We start from the raw sequence: 27,922 nt of genomic DNA on the forward strand, positions 1-27,922 counted from the left end.
TGTAACTCAACGGGGTCCAAGTTACGAATGGATCGAGTTATGGCCAAGTGTTTGGTCCGTAACTCATTCGTAACTCAGGGAGAGGCTGTAATGTAGATTGTGATGTAATGTTAAGTGAGTCCGGTATTTTTGTTGAAACCATCTGGCAACCCTAGATGAAGCTCCAGGGGCTGCCACTGGCCTCCAGAGGGCCTGCAACCCGTCTAGGGCCAGGCCATGGTTTCTAGCCCTGGCCTCTCCTCTCGGTATGGGAGGATGGGGAGTAAGAAGGGGAGGATGGGCCTGGTTCCCAGCCTCTCCTCTGTAGGGTATCACTTGGATAGGGGTAGGGAATCCAGGGGGCATTATTTGCGGTGGGGGGTACCTGGGAGGGCTCTGCTGTGTTAAACATTAATTTCGTACATATTTGTGCATGCAGTTTTGTACGTTACTATTTGTGCACATCAGCAAGGGAATTTGTATGCCCAGAGCCAGTTTCTGATCGTAGGTAGGCCAAAGTAGCCCCAGAGTAACTCCACTGTCTTGAAGTGAAATTGAAACTGACCAATTTTCATTGCTCTAGCTGAATAAAATGCAAGCAGAGGACAGACATTGTAAGTGATACAAAATAAATTAGGCTTTAAAAAAAATCTTTCATTTAAATAATCTAAGCTGTTATTAGAAATACTGGTGTGATTTTCTGGATCTGTGCACATGTAAATATAATATTCAATTTTGCCTAAATGTATGTCTTTAGTATTGATTTTTCATGATGTTTATTTTAAAAGTAACTGTTTTGATGTTTTGTGAAACATTATGAGCTCCTCTTAGGATAGAGGCTGTTATAAATGAATTAGGGTTGAGGCCAAATTTTTTTTAATGGCTACCTAAATTTAAGTTCTTAGAGCCATATGTAGGCTCCTAAGTGGCCTAATATCAATAGTTCTGAGCAGCAAGTTGCTCCCAACTGAGCTTTTCTCTGAAACTCAGGTAGTATCTGAATATGGACCCTGTCTATATTACAAGCAGCACCATTATAACTAAAGGTGTATTTTAAACCAATGTAATTAAGCTAATCCACGTTTGTGCATAAGACACTCAAGAGTGATTATTTCCATATAACTTGATTCACTTTAAATAGTTAAACTGACAAAGAGTTTTTAAACAAGGCCTCAGGTGCCTAATTTTAGTCATCCAAGTTTGGAAGTGTGAGCTGATGTGTTGTGCATCTGAAAAAGACCAGCAAGCTCTTCCCATTCTAGTGTAAACTGCTGCCCATACAGTGCAGCATCACACTGGATGATGAATAGATGTGTAAAATCCCTACGGACAGCTGGCAACGTTGTCTTTCACAGTAAGTGGCCCCCCCAGTGCCGCAGCTAAATTGAAGAGGACAATGAAGACATAATGATGAATAGAAGACAAAAGACTCCAATGGAGCTGACAGCTCCCTGAACAGCCAGTCGTTCATTATGTGTGAAAGGGGAAAAAAATATCAATGGTGTCTTAAATTAAGGACAAAATGGAGGCGAATAGAAAACAAGTGTTGAGACAAGCCTCAACAACCACTGGACAGCCCTCCTGCCATTGTGAGTCTGTCAGACAGAAATCAGGCGAGGGAAATTGATGAGAATTTGAAGAAAGGAAGAAGAGACGGGCTAGGAAAAAGGCACAACAGTTACAGCCCAGTAAGCATCCAGCCACCATATCCAAACATCTCATACCTAGCTGTGAGATCGGTCTGGAAGGAAAAGTATTGGTGAAAATAGCACTGATGATTGAGAGCTGCATTATGCCTAGGATTGCAGAGGGAGGACAAGACACACAAACCCCCTAATCTTCCCTCTCTTGCCTCAACAGAGGGCAAGTCACAATGCTTGTCCTTGTGCTTCTAGGGTTGTGATGTTGAATACTGATGCAGTGCTAGAGACCCCATATGAATTGGGGGGGGGGAAGGTCAGTGTAACACAAGGCTATAGCCATACCTGTACTCTGGCCTGTGAAACTGGCTAAGCAGCACGGGAAAGAGCAAATACTGCTCCCTGTAAAGTATGCCTACACAGCAGTGTTATTTCGGAGTAACTAGCGTTATTCCAAAATAACATAGTCCGTGTCTACACTACAAACCGTTACTTCAACATAATATCAAAATAATGTCGAGCTGAAGGACTTCTTACTCCAACTCCTGTAACTATCATGTTACGAGGACTTCCTGCTGTGTAGACAGCGCCAAAAGCCGAAATAAGCTATTTTGACTTAAGCTAAGCAGCTGACGTAGTTCAAGCTATGTAGCTTATTTCGGCTTTAGCCCTGCTGTGTAGACATGCCCTAAGAGTCCAGCAGCAGAGTCCTGCCTACCACTCAAGCAGCTGTGGTGCCTTCAGGAGCTGCTGATGGGCCAATTAATCCATGTGGGCTGCAGCTCAAATCTACAAGAGTGTACTTTCACCCCCTTTTCCTCTATTCACAGACTACCCAGCACTGATTGATTTGTTCTTGTACGCTGAATTTAACACATCCACCAAAGGATGGCTCTTGCAGCAGTACAATGGCCCATAACACCATGTTTGCAGGAACACAGAATCAGTACTAGTCAAGTAACAAAGAGCATCACCCCCACAACACCCTTCTATACCTTTTTTTTTTTTTTTTTTTTTGAGGGGGAGGGTCGGGGTCTAGTCTACAGAGGAATTACAAAGTTACCATTGTGTTTGCATGTTTGTGTGATTTGTTGTTGGGTTTCTTTTTAATTTTTGGTCTGTTTTTAAGAATCCAGCATTTGGCAAACATTTGGTTCTGAAACCCTTTGGCGCACTAGGCGAAAGGCAGTGAGGTTCCGTCCAGCAAGAATTGGTGTTCTTGTTAAATGTGCACTTAATCATCTGTAACATTTTATTCCCACTGTTTGGAATACAGCTGCAGTCAAGCAAACAATATTTACCATCTTCTTATAATGGACACAACCAGATTCCTTGGGGATTTTTACTCCCCTCAGAGTGGGAAGGCTCTCCTTTATCCAGACTAAACTACATATCTTGGGCTGGATTCACCCCTCCTGCTGCAGGCAGGAGAAATCTGCAGGGTCTTGTCCGAGCAAGACCTCTTGCACAACAGGGAGGAATTACCCTTAAGGAAGACAGGCATCTTTAGCACTTCTCGGAGCATCATAAGAGCTCAACTGGCATAAGATTGCTTAGCACTGCTGAATCAACACACTGCCCACCCACACCTCTTTCTCCCATTAGATACCATGTGGTTTCTAATGATGCTTTTACAGGTGCTGGGAAACCAGGAGATGGAACTCAGGTGCAAGTTTCCAGTTAAAGAATTCAGACTGCTAGGCAGTCAAAAATCAGGCATCGTGTTCAGGTTGACCATTTGGGTAGGCTCATGGGTGGGAGGACTCTGGAAACATAGGACTCCTTCTGGCAGCACTGGTCATGCAGGCCTAAGGGACTCATTTAGAGGCCACTGCCCCCTGCAATAGTTCAGTGCGTTTGCTTTCCATCTGCGTGAGAACTCGGAAGCAAAGGCAACATGAAAATACATAATAATGGAAAAAGCGTTGGGACATCTGTCTGAAGAATCCAGTAGATGAGCAGTACCAGGGTTGTCTTCTGTTAGTCCCAACCAATGTTTATGCAGAAAAAGCACTAGTGTGGTATCTGCCCTGAGCTCACGTGCCGTGACAGGCATTCCACCAAGTCCTATGGCACCAACCATGGGCCTGACTGAGCATTTCAAATCTCAAACCACTGCTTTAAAAAAAAAAAAAAAAAAAAACCGACAAAAAAAAAAGCCACCAATGTTTTGAATGATATTATAGGTATGGCTTATAAACCGGCACTCTTGGCTCAGTTTTTAAGGGTCAATCCCAATTAAAGTCAATGGACTAGCTCAGGAACTGCAGGCTGGACGCAGTTCACCAGGTTAGCCTCTGGTGGGACACCAGATTATTCATTCACCTGGCTGCTCACAGCTTCTATTGGCCACAGAATGCCATTCTCAGTCAATGGGAGCTGTGGGAAGTGGTTCCTGGCCCACAGTGCTTCCCACAGATACCACTGGCTGAGAATGGCAAACCACAGCAAATGGAAGCTGCTAGCAGCAATATCTGTGGAAATCATCTGCGGCCAACCACATCCGGACCATAGGCCACTTATTACCACCCATGGGCTAGACTCTAGTAATCATTTTTCTAGTTTAAATCAGGAACATAGTTTTGTTGGCTATCCTTGGGATTACTTTTAATTTACATATTGAAGCCAAAAACAAGATCAGGCTCAACAAAAACTGGAGGCTCATCACTAACTCCCCCTCCACCTCCCAAAAAACCCACCAACTTTCTGCAATGTCTTGTGCACATCTATGGTGCTGCACATACTTATTTGGTGGCAAAGAGTCTTTAACTCCAGACTTCAATGAGAAGCTTCAGAATTGTCATTCATGCTTAAATTTGATACTTCATGTATGGGTTTAAACAAAGACTCTAATAATCTCACCCATTACAAAGATAGCTTCCCCAATTATCACCCCTATATCATTACCTCACAGACACTAACCTTCCCCCTTCACTCCTACTCTGTTCTAAAATTTGATTTGTCAATTTCACATGCGTTCATTTTTTTGATTGTATCACTTTGGTATATATGGTTGTGCCGATTTTCTTCTACATATTGATCTGAGGAAATGGGTCTGGCCCACGAAAGCTCATCACCTAATAAACCATCTTGTTAGTCTTTAAAGTGCTACGTAGATAACACTGTTTGTGTCAAAGCCCTCAGCTTCACAGACATCGCCATATTGTCAACAGAACAAGGAGCCCTGACATGTGCTCATGTAATACCGACAGGTGAAACTGAACCTGGGACTTTTGGAGTTTTGTGCATGGGCGTCTACAGCATGGGCTAAAAGCCAGCTGCCTCTGAATGAAGACAGTAGAGCAGACTCATTCTCACTCTCCATAAGTGGTCTAAGTTTCACTACAAGGGACAGTGAACCACACCCAGAATGTGTGTGGATTACACTCAGATACCAGGCTTTCCTTTGGCTAGCAGATCTTAGTTGGAATCATAATTTAATAATGCACAATGCATGAGAAAATACTGACTATAGATCAGAAAACCTGCTTGGAATCCTTTCATCATGTTTGCTTGAAAGGAATATAACATCACTCAGCTGATGCAACATTTCCACTTCTCTCCACCCCCATCATTCCCTTTGTAGTTCAAAAATAGTCTTAAAATCAACCAGAACAGCCAAGACACAAAATACTTTTGTAAAGGAGATGTTTGGGGTGGGCAGACAAGATGAGAAGAAACACAAGGCAGATGTGTCATGGAAAAAACATGACCTTGACTCCTGACATGTATTCCATTGGGTCTGTCACAAGATAAGCACTGACATTCTTAATTAAGGCTCTGCCAGAAGAGTCCAAAAATTTCACACACACACATACAAAGCACCAAAACATGTACCCAACTTAGGTTCCTAAACTAATATTTAGGAATCAAAATAAATGGTTTGTTTTGTAAAATGCTGAGCACCCAGCAAAGTCCATTGGAAAGGAGGCAGCTTATTTAGGAACCTAACATTAGGCAACTCTCTGTTAAAGTTGTCACAGTATTTTCCATTTCACCTGAATACAATATTCTGCTTCACCTCCTGTTCTAGGCTGTCAGGTACCGTTGATGTGCACTATCAAAGTTTGCATGTTTCACCTCAGCAATGGCTGTATTTCAGTGGTGGATGAAATCACCACTGTAGATCAGTTTGTCAAAAAAAATCTACTGATTTGGGATCCCTTAGGAAGAGTGGTGTGTGTCATAGACCTATAAGCTGTTTATTAGCATTACTTTTATTAAAAGTGAACCAACTCAGTAGGCTCCTGAAATTTTAAGGGGACTAACCCAAATTGCTTGCTTCTGAAGAAACATCTGCAACTCAAGGCCTGGAGAGAAGCAATTCTGTGAGGTTCTTGCAAAAAGTTTTCTTAAACCATATCATTCATGGAAGAAGGGGTAGGGTACAATTCCTTCTCCCAGGCATGTTTTGCAGCTCCTTCCCCCTGCCTGAGATCCCCCCCAAACCCTTTCACTCACTTTGGGAACCCTGATACTCCCTAACAGCATAGTTCCATGAAAGGGCCCAAAAATCTTCCTGTCTTGAGAGGTGACCACAGAAAAGACGAGACAGTCCTAGGATGAGAGAGATATGTCCAGGTCATTTCTTGGGGGCTGATGAGGGGAGTATGTGCACCAGCCACTGTATTGCTTCCCACCAGACATCATAGTTGTGCAGGGGCCTGGACAAGGTAGCAGGAAGGGTAGTGAAAATGATGCCACAAAGGCAGCTGCATGTGAGGCAGAGACCCATATGTGGAGACCCATGTGTCTCTCTGAGGGGAGTTCCATCTGATGAAAGCAGCCAGAGTTATAATTTAGTTTCAAAATCCTATGAGACACTGCATGAGGGAGCTAAAGGCAGCAGACTCCCACCTACAGAAGTGTCACAGGGGTTTTTTTTGGAGGGGGAATGAGGGGGAAGTCACAGATGGCTGAAGGGTGAGTGTCAAAAGACAGAGTAGGGGCAGACAAAAAGCAGAATACAATTCTAAGCATATACTAAAAGCTCCTTTAGTGTTTGGACCGCCCTGGCCTTCCACTTAGAATGTATGCATACCCTTATGACCTGGTCAGAAATACAGTACATCAGGACATGCACCAGCGGCTCAGATTGGCTCATATTAATTCAGCCAATTAAAAGGAAGAGGAAGAAGACTTGGAGAGAGGTAAAAACACATTACCAACTGTTAGCTGTTGAGTCTCCTTCAGTCAGGACTGACCCACAACATTTTGGCACCTGAGGCGGGGAGCTCAAATGACACTCCCAAGCCACCTTTTCTCCTGCCTGCTTGTTATGTCTCTTGGGGTATGTCTACACTACAAAGTTAGTTCGAACTAACGGACGTTAGTTCGAACTAACTTTAATAGGCGCTACACTAGCGCTCCGCTAGTTCGAATTTGAATCGAACTAGCGGAGCGCTTAGTTCGAACTAGGTAAACCTCATTTTACGAGGACTAACGCCTAGTTCGAACTAGCTAGTTCGAACTAAGGGCTGTGTAGCCCTTTAGTTCGAACTAGTGGGAGGCTAGCCCTCCCCAGGTTTCCCTGGTGGCCACTCTGGCCAACACCAGGGAAACTCTATGCCCCCCTCCCGGCCCCGGACCCCTTAAAGGGGCACGGGCTGGCTACGGTGCCCGTGCCAGGTGCAAGCCTGCCAGCACCCAGCTAGCAGACCCTGCACCTGGCACGGCACAGAGCCACCCACCCGATGCCCCCCAGCCCACCCCCTCTTGCCGGGACCAGGCTGGCGGCTCCCGGGAGCTTGCCCTGGACCGCAAGAGGCGGGCACCTTCCTGGGCTAGTGCAGACATCGTGGACCTCGTCCACGATCTCCTCACTAGGCACAGGAAAGTGGCCGTCTAGGGCAGGAGAGCTGCCAGCCTGGCCACCCAGGACCAGGTGTGCATGAAAATCAAGGGGGTCCACTGAGACCCCCGACCCTGAGCCCTGAGCTTACAATGGCCGTCCTGGGTCAGACCAAAGGTCCATCTAGCCCAGTAGCCTGTCTGCCAACAGCGGCCAACCCTAGGGACCCTGGAGGGGATGGACCGAAGACAATGACCAAGCCATTTGTCTCGTGCCATCCCTCTCCAGCCTTCCACAAACTTTGGGCAGGGACACCACTCCTACCCTCTGGCTAATAGGACTCCATGGACCCAACCTCCATCACTTTATCTCACTTCCCTTTCAACTCTGTTCTAGTTGTAGCCTTCACAGCCTCCTGCAGCAAGGAGTTCCACAGGTTAACTATTTGCTTTGGGAAGAAGAACAACTTTCTCTTACTAGTTTCAAGCCTGCTACCCATTCCTTTCCTTTGGTGTCCTCTAGTCCTTCTTTATGGGAACTAATGAAGAGCTTTTCTGTATGCACCCTCTCCACCCAACTCCTGCTTTTAGAGCCCTCTATCCTGTCCCCCCTCCGTCTCCTCTTTTGTAAGCTGAGAAGTCCCAGTCTCTGTAGCCTCTCTTCATATGGGACCTGTTCCCAACCCCTGATCATGTTAGTTGCCCTCCCCTCTCCCAGCCTTTCTCTTCCCCTCTCCCACCTCCTTTTCCCAGTCTCCCCCAGTTTTTTTTCAATAAAGACAGAGTCAATGTTGGAAGAAACGTTATCTTTATTTTGTACATCAATAAGAAGGGGGGCTAAGGAAGGGTAAGTGGAAGGAGGTGAGGGAGGAATGGGGTACGAGCCCCCGATGGGGAGGACTGGGCTGGCTCTGCGGGCTTCTGGGGGTGGAAGCTCTCCTGCAGCCCCCCAATTACTCCCTCTCCCCAGATGGCAGCCTGCGGCAAGTGCAGCCGGTCTGATGGCCGAGTGGTGTGATGTGCCCAGTGTGGGCACTCAGGGCACTCCAAGCCAGAACTTCTTTGCAAGCGGGGCACCCCTTAGAACTGTGTGTCCGGGGTGGGGGTCGGGACCCTTTAAGCGCAGCCCTCGGCTAGCCTGAGACAGCATCTCCATGCTCTAAGTCCTCCTTTTATGCCCTGCCGGCACTGCTTCCGGCCATCCTTAAGCCCTGTTCAGAGTCCACTCAATGTGGACTTGCTAGTTCGAACTAGCAAAACGCTAGTTCGAACTAGTTTTTAGTTCTAGACGCGTTAGTTCGAACTAGCTTAGTTCGAATTAACTAATTCGAACTAAGTTAGTTCGAACTAGCGCTGTAGTGTAGACATACCCTTGTTTCCTCCTTCCTACAGCACAGCACTCCACCATCTCTTTGCATCTAGGAGCAGAGAGAATACATATGCACCAGCAGCAGACAATTTTCTACACTCTGGGTTCTAGTGTCCCCTCCTCTCCTCCCCCACAGTCTGGCACCTGGGGCAGCCGCCTCAGTTCGCCTCATGGTAAGGCCAGCCCTGCCTTCAAGCAACAGTGCAGGGGGTCAGGGTTATTTATTTAGCTCATTACTTGCCCGTAGCAAATCCTTGGCCACGGCACTCTAGTGGAAGATAAATCAGTTGCTGTTGAGTTCTGGTTGTCTCACCCTCATCCACCTGTGTGTGTGTGTGCGCTTGTATCCCTGTGGGCTGAGGGCAACTCCTCATAAGTATCATAAGGTACCTTTCTTTCCCCATTGTCCCCTGGAGTTCCCAGAGAAAATGAATGTCTGTAAGATGTGGCAGCAAATGGATAAATTAAAGCTTGTTCACTAATACCGAAAGGGGAAAATTCATTTCAGAATTTAAAAGCCAGTCACCAAAAACTGATCTAAATACAGTTGCATTTAAAACATAATATTTTGTTTATATCATACTTTGAAGTCATTACATTAAAAAAAAAGTATTCTCTTGTTCCTTGAGCTGTTTTGCTGCAGTTACACCATCTATAAATCCACTGTTACCACTTAATTTCAGATGAATTAATCATATGTTTACCATTATCAAGTCATTATGCATCAAAGATTAAACAGATTGCCCCACAGAGTATTAACTTTATTTGCTGCAACAAACTAACATTTAATTGCAGCACAAACCACAGAATGCTATTAGATACTGGATACTGTAACAAACCCATGGCCACATAGGACTTTGTTTCTCACTATTCTACTCACCAGGCCTATTACTACTAACCTCTCCAAAACAGTGAGAAGAAGACTTCATTTCCTTGCTAAAATAAGTACAGGCTCTCATCACTTGATTTCAGTGAGAATCCCCACTAACTCTGCGTTATTGGTCATATTAGACAGAGTTGAGCAATTCTAGTTTCATCTTGTCCAGAAGACTGGTGCTTGTGCACACTCTTAGTTTCATTATAGTATTACAGCCCAAAACACTACTGATAGCTCTGGGTAAGTCTACATAGGCATTTCTGTTATAATCTCTTGTTTTCAGACACTTTTTTTCAAAAAAAACTTATATTTTATAGACCTGGCCTCTGCTTGATAGTTTAAAAAAAAAATTGGTTAGACCAAACATGCTACAGTTCAACTACAAGGAGTTTAGGAGGAAAACCAACATCTTTCAACATTTTTTTAAAAACCAGGCTCCTGCCAAAATAGCTGGTGCTAGAAAGTTTCGAATTCAGCATGTGTATAAGCCTTAGTGAAAAGAACCTTCTGTTGTTCCCATGAAAGAGACTTGATGGAGTATGATGGATTTTAGTGTAATTGGTGCTATTTTTAAGTGCCTTCTTGCAGAGCCTTATGGGATCCAAAAGCCAGAAAACCCTTTTAATATTAAATCAGGTTCAAAATGAGAATGCTGAAAAGTGCTACAGCATACAAAACAATGTGAGGGTCCCACTGGTTGTTGAAATCTTTATATGCATTGATCCTGTTCTCAGCTGAAAAGACTCCCTGGACCCACAAAGTTGGCTTGCTCCTACACCTCCTGAAGCTCCAGCTCCAGCCAGTAAGAAATCCCTGCAAGTTCTGAGTAACACAGGGAACGAATAAGATGCATTGCCTGTTTTCCCATTCAGGTCACAGTTGAGGTAGTCTCCAAGCTATACTGGTGAGAGATCACACTAGATACGAAGCATTTCCCCCAGCTATACATCTTCTAAGGTTCACAGGAGCAGGGCTCATTTCTGTGGACCTTGTAAGGGGTATTGGAGGTGATGCCATTTTCCTAGTCTTAAATAGATGTGTGATAGAGAAGACTCTACAGAGTGCAGAAAAATATGTGCAATACTTAGAAAGACAAACAAATCTCCATGCCTACGCTGCAAGGATGACTGTTTCATTTCCTTCCATGTCAAGAAATTACAAGGACATCAGTTGGACTATTAACCCAACGAACTCAGCCTGCAAACAGACTCAGGTTGGAGTCTTCATTGCTCACACATCACTAAACATTAAAGTTCAGCAGTCATCAGTGACAGCTGTGTAGCTCCAGTAGCTTCAATGGGTTTTGAACAGATGTAATTGATCAGAATTTAGTAAACAAGTCTGTTCATGAAGCACATTCTCAGCTGCATGGGTTCTGCCGTAGGAGTTAAATATTTTGTCACTAGAAGAAGCAGATATGTCTCAGAACATACACAAACAGCAGATCAATTTTGTATAAAGATGCAGTTTTCATAGTACACCCACCGCATAGCCATCAGAAAAAGATGGTTAAAACTGCTAGTTTTTCCATGGAAAATACTGAAAAATGTTGGGTTACCCCCCTAAATTGTCCATTAAAAGATTTTGCAATAAAAAACCCACAAAGTCACTAATTCAATTTTGAAAACTAATAAAAATTCCAAAAATAGATGTGTGTTCAGTTACCTTTTAAAAAAAGTGTTTTCTTCCTGCCTGTTTCTCTTGTTGGTCCCACCCAATCTTTGCCAGTAATCTTTTCCAGCAGCAACATGGGAGTGAAGGGATGAAAAACGGAGAGGAAGAGACACCTAAAAATTCTGTTTTCAGTACTTTATTGAAAAAAGTTTTAAAATTGTATAGCCACTTTTTCTTTTATCAAGGAAATAGAAGCCTTTTTCCTATGTAAAAATGTTTAATGGAAAATGTTGACCAGCTTTAATCATAATGCTTGTGTGTAAGTGAATGAAGTTTTCAGGATGTATCCGAAGCAAAAAAAATACTATATTTTAATCTGGGAAACAGGGTCTGAGTTTTTGAATTTTTAATGCAACATGGCACAGTTAACATTCTTTAGTAATTGTGCTTGAGTTTTATTATAAAGTATAAGCCCATAACAATTACATGATTTGTAATGATGTCTACACTAAAGCCATAAATGTTGTAAGTAACTATGAATGAAGTAGAGCTTAGAAGTGACTAAATAGTTTCTGGATGCCCTTGGATCCTTTTGCCCTTGTGATGTGCATTTGTTGCATAATAATTAAAATGGAAATGTTTTCTAGATTTCCTTTTAATTGATCATTTTATAGCCCGCATTCACCTTGGAAAAATGTCCATTTTAAAGACCAAGTCTAAATGAAGTGACATTCTCAGATGCATGAAAATAAGTTTGCCTCGATCTGTGTCCCTCCGGTTAAACCTACATTTAACAGAACCATTTACTGTGTTCTGTACAATCTGGCATTCCATACGCTAAAAGGAGAAGAGATATATTTCAAAACTATCTACTCTGCCTTGGAGGGCTGACAACATATGCTAGAGAATACAACAGTGCACTGGCTTGTACTTGACATTTCATACTACAGTTTATTATGACTGTCTCCTGTTTGAGGGATACCACTTATTTATCCTCAACTTTCAGCTCCAGGGTCTGATGTCAAAGGAAGCAATTCTGCAACTAAAAAACAAAAAGAGGGGGAAACATCAGCCAGTGACCTTGCCACAAAATTAGCCCCTTTATAGCTGAGTATTATGTACACTATTAAAGACACAATGGATGGGAATTTAAAACAAAAAAACAAAAAAACAAAAACACACACACACACACACACACACACACACACACACACACACACACACACACACTACATGGCATTACATGGATATATAGTCCCTTTGGGTACATCTACACTTGCCCCCTAGTTCGAACTAGGGATGCAAATGTAGGCAACCGAAATTGCTAATGAAGCGGGGATTTAAATATCCCGTGCTTCATTAGCATGAGCTTGCTGGCGTGTTACTCCGCTCAACAGCTGTTTTGAAAGTGAAAGTGCGCACTGGGACATGGTAGTTCAAACTAAACCCCTTGGTTCAAACTAACGCATCCCAGTGTGCACTTTCACTTTCGAAACAGCTTTTGGGTGGAGTAACATGCCAGCAAGATCATGCTAAAGAAGCACGGGATATTTAAATCCCCGCTTCATTAGCAATTTCGGTCGCCTACATTTGCAACCCTAGTTTGAACTAGGGAGCAAGTGTAGAGGTACCCATAAAGACTGGGGCTTGGAGGCCTGGGATGGAGGGATAACAGAGAGAAGCAATGGCTTCTGGTAATCTTCTAATTATTCATTCATGGTCCATCTGAGATTGTGATCCAAGCACTCTATTTCATTTTGAAAATGTATGTAGACCTGCCTGGTTTAACAGGAAGTTACCAAGAAAATTAAATGCCAGAGCTGCTTGGCTTATTGGTTTTAGCCAATATAAATTCATTTTCTAAATGCAACTTTGAATAATAATAGCCCTCTGTGTCAACATGATGAATTAGCTTCAGTCACTTGGGAAGGGGGAGGGTAGAAAGAGAAAAGGAGAGATGGGGGCATTGCCAGTATTAACCCAGCACTGATAGCTATGCAGACAGATTTAGCTGTAAATGACAGGTCTGATATCTTTTGGGTGGATTTAGCACGCTGATCATTTTGTGTCTCATTTTCTCCCCTTTGCTTTATTCAGTTAGCACGGTTGCTGTTGGCTAAAGGTCTCCTTGTGCTCTTTCAGTAGCCTGGAGCACTAATATATATGTAAAACTGCAGGTAAGCCAGAATGAAATCCATGGACAAGGAACCAGGAACCTTCAAACAGCAGCATTTGGAAACATGTCACGCTGACAAGCAGGATTATGTTCAGGCACATGGCTGATTTTAGTGAGTTAGTCAGAGCCCCCATTAATTGGGCTAGATCCTGCTGTTCTTTTCCTCAGGCAAAACTTCAATGCAAATTTAGCTTTAATAAAGGACTGCAGGCTTTGGCTCCATTGTAGTTTTTTAAAATCAGAGTAATCAAAGATTCAAGTATTTTAAGAAGGTCATTTCTTCCCCCTAACAAAGGTGATTATGAGGAGCCAGATTCCAGTCAGCCATTAATGTACATTTGGTCAATGGAGTTACTACACATTTTTACTGCCATGTCTGAGATGAGAGGACAGCCCATCTAGCCTGCTGTACAACAGACCATAAGAGCAGTAACCCAGACAGGAAAGAATAAATACACAACCACAGGGTTCCTTAATGAGGAAATTAGGTCAACAAACAGCTGCTTGGATGATTCACGGAGCCTAAAAAGTAATTACTGCAGTTTCATGTGTCCAATATTTTTTTCTACCTTGTCATTAAGATAGACCAAACTGTGCTCTCAGCTGTCAAGCCAGAGTAACTCCATTTAAACAAAACTCAGTGAGGAAAGATTGAAGAAAGATGATGGGATGCAAGAGTGAGCACATCAAGGATGAAGAAGGAGGATAATCTTGTGGTTAATTTATCTGGCTACCACAGACTTCTTATGAGGCCTCAGGCAGCTTAGGGGGAGATTAAAAAAATGGCACAAAGGGCTGTCAGACTCCTGGGCTATGTCTACATTTGCAGCTTCTTCCACAAGTATGGCTCTTCTTGTGCAAGAATCAGCAGAGTGTCCACAATGACTGCCCGCTCTTGCGCAAGGAAATTTACAGTACCGCGTGGTAAGAGAGGGCTTCTTGCGCAAGCGCTACGCTCTTTTTTATCAGGAGCTCTTGCGCAAGAGGACAACATGGACGCTCGGCAGGGATTTCTTGCACAAGAAACCCCTATGGCTAAAATGTCCATCAGAGTTTTCTTGTGCAAGAGAGTGTCCACACTGCCATGGATGCTCTTGCGCAAAAGCACAGGGCGCACATGGCAGTGTGGACGTTTTCTTGTGCAAGATGTTCTTGCGCAAGAAGCTGCCAGTGTAGACATAGCCCTAGCTTCCATTTGTGCCTTAAAAATTTCCCCTTTAACATCTGTGCCTCACTCTTCCCTTCAGCAATATGGGTATTTTCCTCTCCCTCCCCACCTTTGTCTAGTCTACAGATTGTAAACTCCTGGGGGCAGCATTTTATTTTACTAGATGTACATATACCCTGTTTCATAAAGGGCCCTCATCCTGAGTGATGTTCTCTAGGCATTACTGTAGTACAAATATCTATATCCCACCCCTCCAAAGGGCTCCTTTCTCATTCCATGCGCAGGATAGTTGGTGTTCAGGAAATGAATCAGAGCTGTATAGTGAAAGGAGATGGCTGTCTGTAGTATCCCTACCTCTCTTGCTATAGAAATTGCAAGAGAATGAGGCAAGGGATTGGAGAGAAGAAGGAGGGTCTCCCAATTAAGACAACCAAATGCTGCTCTGGAGAACTGGAGTCTGTCCTATGTGATGCTAAGGAAGTCACTCAAAAACAAACTTTTCACAGGTGGTCACTAATTGTGTGATCTTATCTTCTGGATGCAGGACTTGAGAAACCCAAGGGTTGATTTGCAGAAGCACTCACAGCTGCAAATTAAGTCAACAAGAACCTGAGTTCTGAACTACAGCTGTGAATTTTTCTGCAAACAGTTTATTTGCCAATATATGTATATCTAGTCACATGAAACTATTAAAGTTGAGTCAAATTTGGTGATCAGTTCTAGCCACATAAATGCCTAGACATTTTCAAAACAAAATTTTTTTTGCTTTTCATTTTGAAATACCATTTAGAAATTGAGCTGGATTTCTTACAAAGAGTTAATAAGGGATTAAAAATACTGAAGGGGAAAACACTCCCCCAACTCCTGGTGCCTGCTAGTGAACATGCAGGGATGAGATAGGTTGACTTCAACCCAGGCATTTCCCTTTCCTACTACTGCTCTGCTTTGCAGTGGTTTCTTCTTTCAGTGACTTAGCCCTCTAGTTGGCCACATGCTTTCAAACCCCCTCTGCTCCCTCTTTTAGGATTCAGCAAGGGATTCAGAGCTGCTCTTTAAGTAGGTGCCTCTTGTATCTTCGAAGTCTTCCCTCCAAATAGGTTCACTGTCAAGGGATAATTTTCTGTAATTGCCCATTTAGGTATTAGTACAAGAGCTTTGGTCCATTCCCTTCCCTGGGCTCCAATCCAGACCCTGGTGCAGCTACCTCCATGGTTATCATCCTACAGAATAAGGTAAAAAACTAAAAACAAAGTCTCTGACCTTCAAATGATCACAGGCACCTTCTTTGTAGGCTTGGTCAAGTCACTTCCCACAGGCACTCTTTAAACGTTCCTCAACAGGCAACAAAGACCCACTCACCCACCATAATCTGCCTACAACTGAGGTACTCTGCTCTCTCCTTCTAAACTTCTACTCCTGCCTTACAGGCTTTGCAGGTGCAGTGAGGCCACCTCGCCTCACAGCAGCTTATTAACTCCTTCCTCTCCAGTATGGGGTTTGTAGACTGCAGCAGAATATCTGACTAGTTGCACCAATAACTTTAATGGTGGTGCTGAAGTTTCAAAAGCTGCATTCATTATCTCACTAAGCCCAACATACTTTTCCCCAAGATCTGATGTTGGAAAGTAGTTCAGTGACATGCTGTTTGAACTTGAATGTCATTGTGTTAGATAAAGCTTATCTGCTATCTATGTGAGCTGGAACTTTCACTGCTATGCCATGTGAGCTGGAACTTAAGAAAAGCCACATGATTATTTTTGTAAACACACAACTTAACAAAATGAAAAACTGGAAAAATCATTTTGAATTGAATGAAATGTTTTGTTCCCCCCCCCCATGAATTTTTTGGATTTTTTTGGTGAGGGAACACCCCAAAAATCAGTTTCAGTTCAACTCCAAAAGCTTCCCTCCTCCCCCCAGTTAGACCACTGAACCAAGAAAACAGTTCCTGGCTCAGCTCTAGTCTGAACAAACAAAATGCTCTAAAATACCAACTTCTCTGAAAAAGTCAATCTACAGGCATCTGGGTAGCTAAAATGTATTTACACTTTTGACATGAAAGTTTCTGTGCCCCAGATTTCCATCTGTAAAGCGGGGCTAATATCATTATATTATTTCACCTCACACGTATGTTGTAAAGATCAATCCATTAACGTTTGTGAAGCACTCACCTCCCTCAGTGAGAAGTGCCAAAAAAAGCCCACAAGGAAAGTAATAATTCAAAGCAGTTTAATGTGCCGTAAGCAAGCCATAGAGTATGGCAGCCACCTACTGAACAATGAGATGAAAATGAGGCACTGAATAAGTTATCATTCAGGGAACACTGTTTGTCCTGTGCACTGAAGTCCACCCTGTTAAAAGAGTTTTACTTTGCAATCCTAATGTTCTTTTAATCTGCATTATTGTGGGAGATTATGTAAGCTTTTAAAAAAGCAAACTGAAAAGGACAGAAACCCCATTGTGCGGAACCATACTGACTTCCCCATGATTCATCGGTGGAGTTAGACCCATTAGATCCACAGCAGAGACCTCTGCCACTTGAGTTAACATTGGGGCTACGTCTAGACTGGCAAGATTTAGCGCAAATACTCTAAACGCATGAGTTTTTGCGTTAGAGTATTTGAGTAAGAGAGTGTCTATACTGGCATGTGCCTTTGCGCAAAACCATCCGTGCCAGTGTAGACGCTCTCTTGAGCAAGAAAGCTCCGATAGCCATTTTAGCCATCGGGCTTTCTTGCGCAAGAAATTGATGTTACCTGTCTACACTGGCCTCTTGCGCAAGAACACTTGCGCAAGAGCACTTATCCCTGAGCGGGAGCATCAGAGTATTTGCGCAAGAAGCACTGATTTCATACAGTAGAATGTCAGTGTTCTTGAGCAAATACTCGCAGCCAGTGTAGACAGGCGGCAACATTTTGCGCAAAAGCAAGTGCTTTTGTGCTAAATCTTGCCAATGTAGACACAACCTGGGTGTGTTTAGACTACATCCCTCTTTCAACAGAGGGATGTAAATTAGGCACTTTGAAATTGCAAATGAAGTGGTGATTTGAATTTCCAGTGCTTCATTTGCATAATCACGGCATGGCGCTCTTTTGAAAAAGCGCAATTTTGAAATTAAAACTGCAATCTAGACACGGTTCTTTCAAAAAGGGAAGGCTTTTTCGAAAGATCCTGTAAACCTCATTTTTTAAATCAAATCCCGGCTTCATTTGCAATTTCAAAGTGCCTAATTTACATCCTTCTTTCAAAAGAGGGATGTAGTCTAGACACACTCTAACAGAGCAAAGGCAGGTTGTCATCCTTTGTGTCAACCAGCCACACTAGAGAGAGAGAGATGAGGCAAAGATTTTGCCATTGGGTTTCACAGCTATTAGCAGAGGGCTGCTGAGACCCAGGAGCCCTGGGTTCTATATCAGGTGCTAAGGGGAATGTATGATAACAGTTACAGACCCTTCTCCTGCCCCACCTCCAAGTCTGACCCCTTTTGCCCTGGCCTCTCTAGCCTGCCCAGCCTTCCCCCCCCCCCCATCTCTGTCCTAGTCCCAGCCTTCCCTACAACCTGGACCTCCTCACCACCTCTTCAGTCGTTTCTCCTCTGTCCCATTTATCTCAACATCCAAGTCCCCGTCCCAGTCGCTTTGAGCACCTAGTCCCAGTCTATACCCACCATTGCATCTCTACGCCCAGACAGAGGATTCCCCACCTCAGCTCCATGTTCTAGTCCAGTCCTCCACATCCTACTGCACATCTTTGTCCCCCTGATTTTTTTGGTCCTAAGCCCCACCTGCCTCATCCTTGTCCCAATTTCCACCCCTCTCTTGCCACTTGTCACAGACTACTCTCACTGACTCCAAAAGTCAGGCTCCTTTGTCCTCTACATTCCAGTCAGGTCACTTCCTCGCTGCCTGGGTGCCTGTAGTGTAGGGAGAGCACTAACTGCACAGAAGAGAGGGAGTTTCCCTGCTTTCCGTTGTTATGCCCTGCAAGAGGAGCAACTGAAGGAAAAGGCCTTGCTCAGCCCTCCCTGAGTGGAAGTGCTCCAATACAGATAAAAGCTTAGGAGAATTTAACTGCAAAAGTCTCTACTAATTATCCATTCACTGAGATTTTTCAGGGGGCTCATCACTTGCTCGGATTTGTGCAGATTTTCACCAGGATGGCAAAAGACACATCCTGGATACCAGACAACACTCCCAAACCCTTTTCAAATCCCCATTCCACAGCATGGAGGTGCTAGAGCTTCTTAACAAAATGGCTGTAAGAATTTATTAAAATAGCCGTAACAGCATAGCTTCCCCTTATCTCATTCTCAGAAATGACCAAACTATTTTTGCTGACATCCCATTCCACAAAATCATCCTCATACAGAATAGTGATAGAAATGTAGCCGTGTTAGTCTGGGGTAGACATCCAAGATCCAACATGGAAAATTTCAACCCAAATGCAGTGGGGCGGGAACATTTTTAAGAGCAGGGGTGCTGATTACCTCCCCTTTACCCTGTCCTGCCCCTTGCATCTGAGGCTGGGAGCAAAGCTCCAGTGTGCCAGGCGGCAGCAACTCCCTGGCACACAGAACCAGCAGCCAGGACCCCAGGTCTGGAGAAAGCAACAGAGCCTCTGGCAAGTGGGGCAGCAGCTGGGACTCCAGGTGCAGAGCTGGCAGCACAGCCTCTGGAGCATGGGGTGACAGCCAGGACCCTGGGTGCTAGGCTGTGAGCCCAGAGTGCTGCAGCACCTCCCACAGCCCTAGTTCTTGCATCTATGCCTAAATGGTTAAAGTTTGTCAGTGTTATAAGCAATTAAATACGACATCTTATATGGCAAAGTGTTGGGCAACTTTAACTTTAAGGGGAGGCTACCACAATTTTTTGCTGTATAGTTATTAAGCCTCTGATTTGGCAAAACACATAAACATGCTCCACTTTTTTATGTGAGCAGTCCCATTGCCTTCAGTCAATCCAGCACTTTGCTGGGTTGGGGCCCAGTACCAGAACATGACTTGTACACCACATTTTTGCCTTGCAATCATGCATGCAAAGCTCCATATCTGATCTGTGCAGGATCAAGGCCAATGTGTGTGCATATCCTTATAACTTACAAGAGTAACCTCTACAAAGTCCTTAGTCTATGTCCAGTACATACTGAGGGGCCCGACTGCATGTAATATAGCTAATCTTTAACTGTATGAATATTTAAAGAAATTAACTAAAATATGCTTAGTGATGTATAGAATGCTTTTGCAACAAATGCATTACTTGCACGCATACCGCATTAAGCTTTTTATTAGCATGTAATTGTGGGGGAAATATTAATACGGCATTGTAAATAAATCATCAGTTAGAATTAAAACTTGAAACCTACATAATCATGATTTTAACATTAATATGGTATTGTGACAATGAATGTATATAATGAACTAAGAAAAATAGAAATGTTAGTGTCTGATCCTTTCCTTGTTTCCAGTACATCTGCGTCAGACTCCGGCTATTGTTATTCAACTAGCTAATCATCATCTTTTGTTCAATGTGACTGTGTTTTTAGTCATCTAGGCTAATCTGCGACGCCATCTGTTTTTTGATATATAATTGCCTATTTCAAGTCCCAAAGTCCTGCTACGCATCCCAGGGGAAGGAGAAGTAGAGGCATCTGTTCCCACCAGGTAGAGCAGCAACTGGGTATATTTAAAAAAAAAGTGTATTTGACACATCATAGTAAATAAAGCACTCTCACTGTAGCTCTCCTCTTTCCCAGTGATGTTAAAGTGAATATGAAACTGTGTCAACCAGAAGCAACCCTACTGCTAGAGAATGTGTGTGTGTTTGTCTGTGTGGGGAGGGTGTCTGGCTCCATTTACAACAGTCACTTAGGTTTCCCTGCACTCAGCACATTGCACAGCAGCAGGAATGCCAAGGACTAAGCTTCCTACCATGGAAGTTCATTCAGCTTCTCCCTGGTTTCCTTTTCAGTCTCAGATCTTGGGGAAAGAGTCTTACACAAAGGAACATGGGCTCTGTGATTATGAACACAACCTTTAGATCTTGGGCGCAACCAGTAAATCCTCACTTGAAAATATACTTACCTAATGGCACCGTACATAATCCATAAATAAAACTGTATCCTATCACTAGTGTTCCTCCTTAAAAACTTACCAGTACAGTACAATTCTCCATACAGTCTAACAACACCATTGCTACAGTTTTTCTATTAACTATTAATTGACAAGTAATTATAATATATCCCGTTATGGCCCATTAAATTGGAATGTTTTCATCATCAGACACGCACAATCTACCAAGGACTATTGTACCAGCAATAACGACCATGATTGGTGGTGCTATGCCAGGCACCATAGAGTGAAGTTCCCAGATCTGGTCCAATCCTGTAATTTCACACATCTCTGGGGGAGCCCTCAGGTGGTGCCAGTCAGGGTCAAAGCACTCACCCCTTTGTGAGTTGATAGTGATTGTGTGGTGGGTATATTTGTCTGTCCCAGTGACATAGTTGAAAAGGACTCAGCACTGATTTTGAATATAATGAGTGACAGACGGAGGGCCACATCTCTGCAATAGTATGACATTTTGCATAAAATCAAACCATTTAAGATCACCATTTGGTGCTGACTGAACATATGGAATACCTCAGCTGCTTCAAGTCTGTCTGTAGGAAGGTCTGACCCATATAGCAATACAGATAGTTGGCAAGTGTGATAAATCATAAATTCTGTTTCATCACAAATCATTTTTGCATCTATAAGGGTATGTCTACACTAAAGAGTTAGTTCGAACTAACGGACGTTAGTTCGAACTAACTTTCATAGGCGCTACACTAGCGCTCAGCTACTTCGAACTTAATTCGAACTAGTGGAGCGCTTAGTTCGAACTAGGTAATCCTCATTTTACGAGGATTAAGCCTAGTTCGAACTAGCTAGATCGAATTAAGGAGTGTGTAGCCCCTTAATTCGAACTAGTGGGAGGCTAGTCCTCCCCAGATTTCCCTGGTGGCGACTCTGGCCAACACCAGGGAAACTCTATTGCCCCCCTCCCGGCCCCGGACCCCTTAAAGGGGCACGGGCTGGCTACGGTGCCCGTGCCAGGTGCAAGCCTGCCAGCACCCAGCCAGCAGACCCTGCACCTGGCACGGCTCGAGCCAGTCACCCGATGCCCCCCAGCCCTCCCCCTCTTCCCGGGACCAGGCTGGCGGCTCCCGGGAGCTTGCCCGGGACCGCAAGAGGCGGACACCTGCCTGGGCTAGTGCGGACATCGTGGACTTTTTCCACGATCTCCGCACTAGGCACAGGAGAGTGGCCGTCTAGGGCAGGAGAGCTGCCAGCCTGGCCACCCAGGAGCAGGTGTGCATGAAAATCAAGGGGGTCCACTGAGACCCCCGACCCTGAGCCCTGAGCTTACAATGGCCATACTGGGTCAGACCAAAGGTCCATCTAGCCCAGTAGCCTGTCTGCCGACAGCGGCCAACCCTAGGGACCTTGGAGGGGATGGACCGAAGACAGTGACCAAGCCATTTGTCTCGTGCCATCCCTCTCCAGCCTTCCACAAACCTTGGGCAGGGACAGCACTCCTACCCCCTGGCTAATAGCACTCCATGGACCCAACCTCCATGACTTGATCTCACGTCCCTTTAAACTCTGTTCTAGTTCTAGCCTTCACAGCCTCCTGCAGCAAGAAGTTCCACAGGTAGACTCTTTGCTTTGTGAAGAACAACTTTCTGTTACTACTTTGAAGCCTGCTACCCATTCCTTTCCTTTGGTGTCCTCTAGTCCTTCTTTTAGGGGAACTAATGAAGAACTTTTCTGTATGCATCCTCTCCACCCAACTCCTGCTTTTAGAGACCTCTATCCTGTCCCCCCTCCGTCTCCTCTTTCTAAGCTGAAAAGTCCCAGTCTCTTTAGCCTCTCTTCATATGGGACCTGTTCCCAACCCTGATCATTGTAGTTGCCCTCCCCTCTCCCAGCCTCTCTCTTCCCCTCTCCCACCTCCTTTTCCCAGTCTCCCCCAGTTTTGTTCAATAAAGACAGATTCCATTTTGGAACACAATTGTCCTTTATGTTGTACATCAAGAAAAGGGGCTACGGAAGGGTAAGTGGAAGGAGGTGAGGGAGGAATGGGGTACGAGCCCCCGATGGGGAGGACTGGGCTGGCTGTGCGGGCTTCTGGGGGTGGAAGCTCTCCTGCAGTCTCCCAATTGCCCCCTCTCCCCAGATGGCAGCCTGCGGCAAGTGCAGCCAGGGTGATAGCCGAGTGCTGTGATGTGCCTAGTGTGGGTAGTCCGGGCACTCCAAGCCAGGACTGCTTTGCAAGCAGGGCACCCCTAATCACTGTCTGTCCGGGGTGGGGGTCGGGTCCCTTTAAGCGCAGCCCTCGGCTAGCCTGAGACAGCATCTCCACGCTCTAAGTCCTCCTCTGATGCCCTGCCGGCACTGCTTCCGGCCATCCTTAAGCCTGGTTCAGGGTCCACTTAATGTGGACATGCTAGTTCGAATTAGCAAAACGCTAATTCGAACTAGTTTTTAGTTCTAGACGCGTTAGTTCGAATTAGCTTAGTTCGAATTAACCGAACTAAGTTAGTTTGAATTAGCGCTGTTGTGTAGACATACCCTAAGTGAAACATAGACTTCACGTAGCAGGCAGCGAGACCTGGTCCATCGAAGAATGTCTGGGTTGCTGGGACTGTTTGAATGTTGCTTGCAGCATATCTCAAAGAACTAGTTCATGTTCTATACCGGTGTTCCCCCTAAGATTTTCCAACCATGAGCAGAGTGAGTTTTGTCTTGTGCACCGGTATTGAGGTCATGTGCGCTTGTATGGATGCGTGCCACTGTGGCACTCAGTTTATTAATACACACATTCCCAGCCACTGGAGCAGAACCACCCCCTCCCTCTGGCCATGTGTCATGTCCCATTCCTGTCCGCCAGAGCAGACCCCCTCCCCTGTCATGTCCCATTCCTGGCCGCCGGAGCAGACACCCTCTCTCCTGCCATGCAGCAGGTCCTGTTCCCAGGTACCGGCACAGACCCTGCCCCCCCATATGGCATGTCCCATTCCCAACCACCGGGGCAGACACCACCCACCACCATGTGGCAAGTCCTATTCTGAGCCCCAGCTGCCAGAACAGGCTCCAGTGCCCTTGCCATGTGGCAGCCCTAGCCACCAGAGCAAGCCTTCCCTCCCCCACCATGTGGCCGCAGCAGGTCCTGGTCCCCCGCCTCAGTGGCTCCCTCACCATGCCGTCTCAGCCAGCCTCACCCACCGAAGCAGCTGCCCGCTGCATGGCTCTTTGGGGACAGGGGGAAGAATTTTTTGTGCACAGCTGCTTAGGCACACACCTTAGTGGGAACTATGCTCTACACCCGTGGTGTCCAACACACTAGCCACATGTGGACATTTGGTCGTTTGAGTGTGTGCTTGAATAACAGGTCTATTTGGCTGTTTCGGTGTGGCTAGTTCACTACAGTAGTAGCCACTTTAATGACTATTGCTTCAGAAGTGGTTGGACACCACGGCTCTACACAGTACTTTACCCCACTTGCAACAGGAGGGCTGGTAGCTCAGCTCCAAGCCTCTGGATCTTGGCCTTCTGCCATGAAGTGTGCAGCCCCACGGTGTAGGATATGTCTTAGAAACTTTGGAGAGCAGTCAGGGCTGTCCTTATGATTTTTGGTGCCCTATGCAGCCTTAATATTGCACCTTCCATCACCCCCTGTGCTCAGGGCTGTGGAAACAGGAGGTGCAGGGGGCTGGAGCAGGGTGGGGGAGCAGGCAGACCGAGTGGTGCAGCTGGCCAGAACTGCGGGCTGGGTGAAGTAGGCAGAACGGGGGAGCGATGCAGCCAGATGGAGCTGCGGGCTACGAGGTGGAACAGAGAGCAGACAGAGGAGTGGGCAGGGGAGGGCTGAAGGACGGGGGCTGCTGGAGTCACGAGACAAAGCAGGGGACAGGGGGCTGGAGGATTTATGCTGCTAGGACTGGGAAGCAGAGCAGGAGGCCAGGGAATTGGGGCTGGGAAGCAGATCAGGGGTGGGAGGCTGGGGGATTGCAGTCACTGGGGCCAGGAGGCGGAGCGGGGGCCGGGAGATTGGGCTGCCAGGGCATACGCAGCAGAGGGCTCTACTAAATTTTAGGCACTACTGCTGCACCAAATTTAGTGGTGCCCTATACAGCTGCATATGCTATTTATGCCTAAGGATGTCCTCGAGGGCAGTGCTGACATTCTCTGATTTCTCCACGGGCAAGGCAGTATCATCCATGGAGTCTTCTTCAGTGAGCACTTCTTGACCAACCTTGATTCTGATGGGTGGAGCAGCGAGTGCTAACACTGAATCAGCAGAGCTGAGGTGAGACTGCATCCTGGCCACACTGCTGAGGTTTTGTGGGAACACAGCAAAAGCCATGAACCAACAGGCCATGTTGCACCAGATTTAGGAGAACCATCTGAAATGCCAGCTCCTTTGAGCGTGAGCTGAAGTGCTGTCCCATTGATTGAACCCACAGCTGTTTTCATGCCGATATATGCCACAAAAAGCAGACAGTAAAATTCTTGGGGCAGCTCACCCAGAGGCTTGAGGCTTAGGACAACATCTGTCAACCACCCAACAGGGAAACCTGATTGCTTGGATGACTATGTCTGTTAAGGAGTGGTTGCATCCTACCACACAGAACATGAGCAAAGACATTTCCAGGGGCCAATCATAATGAGACTGGCTTGCAGTTTCCACCCTTGGCACAAGAAATTTTGCCCTCATAGAGGGAAACTATGATGCTGTCTTTCCATTCTTTCAATCCTTTGCCTGATGCCCACAGTTTTGGGTATGTCTAGACTACATGGCTCCGTCGACGGAGCCATGTAAACTAGTTTACCCAACACAGTCAATGAAGTGGGAATTTAAATAACCCCCGCTTCAATAAAATAAAAGTGGACACTGTGCTGTGCCAACAATCAGTTGATCCAGCACAGCGTGGCAGTCTAGATGCAGATCAGTTGACAAGGGAAGTCTTTGTCGACCGCTCCCTTATGCCTCATGAAACGAGGTTTACCCGAGAGGTCGACAAAGGCTTCCCTTGTCAACCGCGCCGCATCTAGATCGCCATGCTGTGCTGGATCAGCTGATTGTCGGCACAGCACAGTGGCCATTTTTATTTTAATGAAGCGGGGATTATTTAAATCCCTGCTTCTTTGTCTATGCTGAGTAAACTATTTTACATGGCTCTGTCGACGGAGCCATGTAGTCTAGATGTACCCTAAGAGGACAATAGAAGAGCATATCACTTACATAGCTTTGGGTAAGCATAAGCCTCTTCTCTTAGACATTGTCAAACTGCAAGTTTGGGGGATTCAGATAAATAGTTCTAGTTTTGAGCAGAAACTATCTTTTTCTGATGCTGGCTCGGTAGCTAGCACAAATAGACTTGGGTTCAGTTTTCTGGCTTAGCTTCTCACTCCCAAGGCCAATAGGGATTAGATACGCTGCAGAGACTGTAGGTCTGATTTACTGGTGTCCTGCACCCTGTGCAGCCATTTATATCAATGCAAAGTGAAAATCATAGAATCACAGAACTGGAAGGAACTTCGAGAGATCATTGAGTCTATTCCCCTGCCCTCACTGCAGGACCAAGCACCATCTAGATCAGTGGTTCTTAACCTGGGGTGCTCGCACCCCTGGCGGGTGCGAGATGCCCTTTTGGGGGATGCGAGACATGTCAGATTTTTATAATATATCCTAGGTTTAAAACAGACCTACTTCAACCATTTTTAATAAGGGGCGCGAGAACCTATTTTGAGAACCAAAGGGGTGCAGGCTGCAGTAAGGTTAAGAACCATTGGTCTAGATCATCTCTGACAGGTGTCTGTCTAACCTGCTCTTAAATATCTCCAGTGATGGAGATTCCACAACCCCACCTAGGCAATTTATTCCAGTTTTTAACCACCCTGACCGTTAGGAAGTTTTTCCTAATGTCCAACCTAAACCTCCCTTGCTGCAATTTAAGCCCATTGCTTCTCGTACTATCATTAGAGGCCAAGGAGAACAATTTTTCTCCCTCCTCCTTATAACAGCCTTTTACAAGGGTGACCCGCTCCGGTTTTTCTTTGCACTTGTGTGAATGATTGCACAAGGTGAAAAGCAAATGTGAATTTGACCCAGGGAGCTTCAGCCTTTGTTGGGAAAAACAAGCACCTTACATTGCTCCATGGGAATCCCTGTAGGGGTGAACAGAGCCGGTGAAGAGGTTTCCTTCCAACCACACTTGACAAAGCAAGGAAGTCCTCACTGAAGACAAAAAACAAAGTTCTAGATACTCATCCAGACTAAACTGGTATGACTCCATTATCTTTTATGGAGCTGTGACAACTTATACCAGCTCAGGATCAGGCCCAAGGATTGCTTTTAGCTAAAAGATGATGAACCAAAGCCAAATGATCTGTTTTGATTTGCCATTCTATGATGAAAAATACATAACGCTATTTTGGATTAAACACATATTTTGTCTAAACTGACAAGCTGCATACCCCATATCAGCCGGGTGCCATTTAGAACTGTCAAGATATTAATCCCCTAAAGAAATCTTGAATTACACCATTACTAGGCACTACATTATGATGCTATAATACACAGTAATTTACTAACCCTCTGTCTTTCTAATACTGTAATTTAAAACTCACCACATTTATACAGCACAGTGTAGCTTAAAAAGAGGGCTGTTTCATAAATTATATTGAAAGAATAAACCAATCTACAAGCCGTAAAGCTTTGACAGATATTTGCTTGGTCTGTCTCTCGAGTCAAAGATTTACGTATAGCATTTTCTTTTGTTCTGCTCTCTCGGGTTTACTAAGCCAAGAGATTCACTGTTGAAATATTTGCATGTGTAGTAACAGATATTAAACAGAGGCCCCCTAGATGCAAAACAGCCAACATAATCACAGAGTTAAGACATATAGGCTGTGTCTACACTGGCATCCCTTCCGGAAAAGGGATGCTAATGTAGCACTTTGGAATAGGCAAATCCGCGGGGGATTTAAATATCCCCCGCGGTATTTGCATTAACATGGCTGCCGCTTTTTTCCGGCTTGGAGATAAGCCGGAGAAAAGCGCCAGTTTAGACATGATTCTCCGGAAAATAAAGCCTTTTCCAGAGGATCTCTTATTCCTACTTTCAAGTAGGACCTCATCCCACGAGGCATAAGGGGGAGGTCGACAAAGAGCTTTCATGTCAACGGGGGAGCGTCTAGACTGCCCCGATCTGCCGACAAACAGCTGATCATCATTAGAAAGCCTAATTCGAACTACCTACTCCG

At 45.1% G+C, this 27,922-nt stretch overlaps 1 protein-coding gene across 18 annotated transcripts in view; it reads right to left on the bottom strand.

The window, feature by feature from the left end:
* Positions 1-27,922, bottom strand: part of TMEM108 (transmembrane protein 108) — a 279,934-nt gene that overhangs the window by 136,049 nt on the left and 115,963 nt on the right. The window contains exon 1 of one of the 18 annotated variants that reach the window (XM_089776595.1): positions 15,874-16,029. The exons of 12 other annotated variants lie outside the window; for them this stretch is intronic. The gene's annotated coding sequence lies outside the window, so the exon portion shown is untranslated. Of the gene's footprint in view, positions 1-15,873; positions 16,030-27,922 lie in introns of those variants that run through there. 5 more of the 18 variants (XM_089776590.1, XM_089776596.1, XM_089776591.1 and 2 more) reach the window with 5 other exon arrangements.

The sequence above is a fragment of the Pelodiscus sinensis genome, chromosome 2, assembly GCF_052426305.1.
Source record: "Pelodiscus sinensis isolate ZL-2025 chromosome 2, ASM5242630v1, whole genome shotgun sequence".
NCBI lineage: Eukaryota > Metazoa > Chordata > Testudines > Trionychidae > Pelodiscus > Pelodiscus sinensis.